Raw genomic sequence first — 7,075 nt, forward strand, 5'->3', positions numbered from 1 at the left:
GTTGAAGATAAGGTGTACATAATTAATAAGGATTTTAAAATCAATACAGCACACATATATCATTACTAAAAATAAATCTACCCAGTCATTATCATCTAGATGTACCTTGTATGGAAGTAAAACGACACTGAAGCTGTAAGCTTGTGACAGATCACTGACCACTTTGCATAAGGTACATACTGAATTAGCTACACTGCTGACATCAACTCAAACATCTATATAGGCAAATTGGTACATGCAAGTCTGTTTAAAATGACTTAATTAACTAAGGTTTATTTCAACAGATGCTAACATAATGGAAATAATATAATGAATAATTACCCGATGGTCAGGAAGTGCTTATCATATCAGAGAGAACTTGAGGCAGAGTCACAGAGTCACCCGTTAGCAGACGAGCAGACACAGATCCAGACCCGACATCAAACCCAACCCATGGCACGAGAGGCTCTGTGACGACAACATCACTGTCAGTGTACATTACCTGGTTGTTGTCACAGTCCAGGACTGTCAGTGTGTGTTCATCACAGTCCAGGTACACACCCAGGTGATGAGGTCGTGTGTAACGTCTGTACTGTAGATAGTCAGGTTTGATCTCACCACCACCACCACGGAGACTATAACACATGACCTTATCACCACTGTACGCCATCCTAATGTACCAGGAGTTACGGCCAGGTTTTGTCTCCCCACTCACACCACAGCTCTCCTGTGTCACTCCTACACGACAGTTACAGTCATGTGAACAGGTGATGTGTATCTCCCAGTAGTACCTGCCCGTCTGGTAACGCCCGTCTGTCACAGCTCTCCTCCACCTCAACCCCCGGGACAAGCCCTCAACCTTCACCACACAGCCGCTGTCAGTGATTCTCAGCTCACTGTCGTCTGTCTCTGTGAATCTCAGCGTCGGCTCTGCAAAAACACAACAGAAGCAGCATAAACAATAGCAAACCATAAACATACGCTGTAGGACAGAGGTGTAAATACCTGTACACATGCCTGGTTTTACTTTCTGCACACAATCTCTTGGAATAAAATGACACCTACTGATCACAAGAGTCTTATTCTTAATTTTGAGTGCTGAACAATTTTCAAGCAGTTTGAAGAAGATGTGGGCTCAGACAGGTCAGCCAGAAACTGTACCCATCACATATGATAAAGGCTAAGCACTAAACTCAGATATAACTTATAGTGCACTACATGGTTTAAATCTTACCATCTACAACAAGAACAATACCTTTCTGTATCGTGTACTTCGTTTTAGGTGTTAGTTATGTCACATGAGGACAGACAGTTCACACTACTACGCTGTGGTTGTCATTCGTGCAGTAGGGGGGGGGGGGGGGGGACACAGTGCCCCAAAATCTGTTTACTCCGTAAGACAGATTTTTGCAAATATATATACAGTGTTTTGATTATGTTTGTCTCGGTAGGATTATACGAAACATTAGTGAGGAGTGAGGATTGAACAAGTGAGGAAATATTGTATATGTCCATCAACAATAATTCATATATTTATCAATGAACTCAAAAAAAAAAAATCATAAAACTAAATACTGAAAATTTTACTTTTTTATATCTATTAATAAAAAAGATATTTATAAAAAATAAATATCTATTTTTTTTTACTTTTTACCTTTTTATATCTATTGATAAAAAAGATATTTATTTTTTATAAATATCTCTTTTATCAATAGATATAAAAAAGTAAAATTTTCAGTATTTAGTTTTATGATTTTTTTTCTGGATAAATACAAACAATACCTAAAAATGTGCTTTAAAAAGGCTTTGCTTTCATTTGAATGGTTAGTTTATTATATACTACCGGGCAAAAGAAACGTATAACCTTGTTCAGCACCACAAGATCGAAAGAGAAAGAAAGACAGACAGTATCAACATGATAAGCATTATATTGCAATAAACCATTTTCCAAGTTCTGTTCCAAAATTCAAAGCCATATGGATATTACACTTGCTGTCAGGCCGAGTAAAGAAGGCATGGGGTAAATCTGAAAAATTACACAAAAGCAAGTAAAGGGGCTCCCTTAAAAAGGTGTACCTAATGTCCTATCATGTCATAAGACAGATCGTTAGTAGCGTGTGTGAGCACCCATTGCATCAATTAAAGCCAAAATACGTCTCCTCATGGAAGGCGTCAGCCGCCGGATGACATCATCAGGAATTCTGTCCCACTCCTCAAATAAAGCCTGTTCGAGCTGTTGCCTGTTTTGTGGGGGAGGGGCGCGTTGTCTCAGACGTCGATCAAGATGATCCCACAGATGCTCTAAGGGATTCATGTCTGGCGATCGTGCTGGCCAAGGCAATACGTTGAAATAAACGGTGTCCAGATAATTTAGTACAACTCTGGCAGTACGAGGTCGTGCATTGTCCTGCTGCAAAAGGATGCCCCTTTGCTGTTGATGCACGAATGGCACCACAACAGGTTCCAATATTTCATCCCGGTATCTTTGGCCAGTCAGATTTCCCTGGATGATGACCAATCTCGTTCTCACCTGTCCACAAATTCCGCCCCATTACAAGCACCCCACCAGCACCAAAATGGTGGACATTCTGAATGCAGTTTTGTGCCAATCGCTCTCCCCTGTGTCGATACACACGAATTCGACCATCATTTCTGAAGAGGTTATATCGGCTTTCATCAGTGAACAGCACCCTTTCCCAGTCTCGTCGCTGCCATCAACGTACAACTCTTGCCCAACGCAGCCTGTTTTGACGGTGTAGAGGAGTCAATGCCATTCCACGGAAGGGGCGATAGGCTCTGATACCACTCACGCGGAGTCGTCGTAAGACTGTGCATCTGCTGATGGGGTGTCCCAGTGCCGTTTCCGCCGTTGACGTCGCCGTCACAAACCAGTTACGCAGGTGGATTGTGCGGATGTACCGGTCTTCGCCAGGCGTTGTAACACTTGGCCTGCCCGATCTTGGACGATCTTGTGTCCTGCCTGTCAGGCGGTAACGACCCAACAGTCTGCTGATGGTGGCTTGACTGCAATTGAATGTTCTGGCAATGTGGTGTTGGCTGGTCCCCATGTCGGCCATACCAGTGGCTCTATCACGTTCTGCTTGTGTGAGTCTCTGCATCTCTTAGATGTTTTTTTATGGTATTGTACCCTTACCATGTGCTACATCGGTATTTATACGGCGGTCATTATCGAGAATTTTCAACAGGGCCCGAAACTCTGTTTTTCCGATTTTTCATGATGTCTTACACCAATTTCAATGAATCTCATTAAAAAGTGACGTGTACACAGGGTGCTTATGTGCAAACGTATTCACATTCAAACTTATTCAATTTATTTTTCCATAGAAAAAACTGCATTTAAAAGTTTCTTTTGCCCGGTAGTTTATGTAGAATCAAAAAGGGATACTGTATTTACTATATTTAGACAGATTTCTCGTTTCTGGAAACTAAGCATGAAACAAGTATACATACATTACCTGACTTTTACCTGTAGCAATCAACCAGAGAGAACACACAGCTATGAATGTTTTGTGCATTGTGTACATGAAGGTATATCAGTCAGAAAATGTTTCACTTCAGTCAGCTTATGATCATCACGTTTCTTTAACTTACAGCTTATTTAAGCTTTGGTTTCCTACCCATCATCTCAAAATGCACACATTTTATTACACATACAAGCCACACAAACATGTCCACCTTAAAATTTGGTCAATCTATTTTGTACATTGAGTTAATGGAAGTATTTACAAGTAGATTTTCCAATATTTACATTGTTCAGTACAAAATTTTATATCATCTTTGGATCTAAAACTAGTGTTTTTACTGTCTGGATAACGTACATGTAAAAGCTAGGTGTATCCAGTAAGGTGTTCTCAAATGCTGAGTCACAGTTGTGTCCATCATACTCTAAGTTTACAAAATTCAAACTACACTCAACATAAAACCCAAATCATCTGTCCGCTATTTATTAGCACAGACAATAATTTCTAAATACGCTAAAAGAGTTATGGGTCAAATATCACCAAGACCCTGTCTCATTCTAACTGTGTCTGGGTGTTCTGACATACATCCGCTGATTTGTTTACATACAGTAAGTATCACCCAGACACTGAGAGGTACAACAACATCTGTCCTGTTCTAGCGGTACATCTGCTGATTTGAATACATCGGGTAAATATCACCCAGACACTGAGTGGCACACTAACACCTGTCTTGTTCTAACAGTACACCTGCTGATTTGTATACATGGGATAAATATCACCCAGACACTGAGTGGTACACCACCATCTGTCTTGTTCTAACGGTACACCTGCTGATTTGTATACATGGGATAAATATCACCCAGACACTGAGTGGCACACTAACACCTGTCTTGTTCTAACAGTACACCTGCTGATTTGTATACATGGGATAAATATCACCCAGACACTGAGTGGTACACTACCATCTGTCTTGTTCTAACGGTACACCTGCTGATTTGTATACATGGGATAAATATCACCCAGACACTGTCCTTTTCTAACCACACACAGACTTACATCTGCCGATTTGTTTGCATACAGTAATTATCACCCAAACACCGAGGGGCATACTATCATCTGTCCTGTTCTAACAGTACACCTGCTGATTTGCATACATGGGATAAATATCACCCAGACACTGAATGGTACACTACCATCTGTCGTGTTCTAACGGTACACCTGCTGATTTGTATACATGGGATAAATATCACCCAGACACTGTCCTTTTCTAACAACACACAGACTTACATCTGCTGAATTGTTTGCATACAGTAATTATCACCCAAACACCGAGGGGCACACTATCATCTGTCCTGTTCTAACAGTACACCTGCTGATTTGTATACATGGGATAAATATCACCCAGACACTGAGTGGTACACTAACACCTGTTCTGGTCTAACGGTACACCTGCTGATTTGTATACATGGGGTAAATATCACCCAGACACTGAGTGGCACACTAACACCTGTCTTGTTCTAACAGTACACCTGCTGATTTGTATACATGGGATAAATATCACCAAGACACTGAATGGTACACTACCATCTGTCCTGTTCTAACAGTACACCTGCTGATTTGTATACATGGGATAAATATCACCCAGACACTGAGTGGCACACTAACACCTGTCCTGTTCTAACAGTACACCTGCTGATTTGTATACATGGGATAAATATCACCCAGACACTGAGTGGCACACTACCATCTGTCCTGTTCTAACAGTACACCTGCTGATTTGTATACATGGGATAAATATCACCCAGACACTGAGTGGCACACTAACACCTGTCTTGTTCTAACAGTACACCTGCTGATTTGTATACATGGGATAAATATCACCCAGGCACTGAGTGGTACACTAACACCTGTCTTCTGTGCTCACCCTACTGTATTCCTCACAGTAACTTGTGTCTTTTGAGCACCCTACTGTATACCTCACATTTGTTTGTGTCTTATGTGAACACCCTAGTGTACACCTCACATTATTTTGTCTCCTTTGCACACCCTTCTGTATACCTGACATTAGTTCGTGTTTCCTAAGCAAACCCTACTGTATAACTCACAACAGTTTGTGTCTCCAAGTTACACTCTGTATATCACACAATACTTTGTGTCTCCAGGTCACACTCTGTATATTGCACAATACTTTGTGTCTCCAGGTCACACTCTGTATATCACACAATACTTTGTCGCTTCAGGTCAAACCCTACTGTATACCTCACATAATTTTATGCCTTCTGATCACACTCCACTGTATACCTCACATTAGTTTATGCCTTCTGATCACACTCCACTGTACACCTCACGTTAGTTTATGTCTTCTGGTCACATTCTATTGTATACCTCGCATTAGTTTATGTCTATTGATCACACTCCACTGTATACCTCGCATTAGTTTATGTCTATTGATCACACTCCACTGTATACCTCACATTAGTTTATGTCTATTGATCACACTCCACTGTATACCTCACGTTAGTTTATGTCTATTGATCACACTCCACTGTATACCTCACGTTAGTTTATGTCTTCTGATCACCCTCCAGTGTATACCTAACATTAGTTTATGTCTATTGATCACACTCCACTGTATACCTCACATTAGTTTATGTCTATTGATCACACTCCACTGTATACCTCACATTAGTTTATGTCTATTGATCACACTGCACTGTATACCTCACGTTAGTTTATGCCTTCTGATCACACTCCACTGTATACCTCACATTAGTTTATGTCTATTGATCACCCTCCAGTGTATACCTCACATTAGTTTATGTCTATTGATCACACTCCACTGTATACCTCACATTAGTTTATGTCTATTGATCACACTCCACTGTATACCTCACATTAGTTTATGTCTGCTGATCACCCTCCAGTGTATACCTCACGTTAGTTTATGTGTTCTGATCTCACTCCATTGCATACCTAACATTAGTTTATGTCTATTGATCACACTCCACTGTATACCTCACGTTAGTTTATGCCTTCTGATCTCACTCCATTGCATACCTAACATTAGTTTATGCCTTCTGATCACACTCCACTGTACACCTCACGTTAGTTTATGTCTTCTGGTCACACTCCACTGTATACCTCACATTAGTTTATGCCTTCTGATCACACTCCACTGTATACCTCACGTTAGTTTATGTCTTCTGATCTCACTCCATTGCATACCTAACATTAGTTTATGTCTTCTGGTCACATTCTATTGTATACCTTGCATTAGTTTATGTCTATTGATCACACTCCACTGTATACCTCGCATTAGTTTATGTCTATTGATCACACTCCACTGTATACCTCGCATTAGTTTATGTCTATTGATCACACTCCATTGCATACCTAACATTAGTTTATGTCTTCTGGTCACATTCTATTGTATACCTCGCATTAGTTTATGTCTATTGATCACACTCCACTGTATACCTCGCATTAGTTTATGTCTATTGATCACACTCCACTGTATACCTCACGTTAGTTTATGTCTTTTGATCACCCTCCAGTGTATACCTCACGTTAGTTTATGTCTATTGATCACACTCCAGTGTATACCTCACGTTAGT

Source organism: Liolophura sinensis, chromosome 13 (genome assembly GCF_032854445.1).
Source record: "Liolophura sinensis isolate JHLJ2023 chromosome 13, CUHK_Ljap_v2, whole genome shotgun sequence".
Lineage (NCBI taxonomy): Eukaryota > Metazoa > Mollusca > Polyplacophora > Chitonida > Chitonidae > Liolophura > Liolophura sinensis.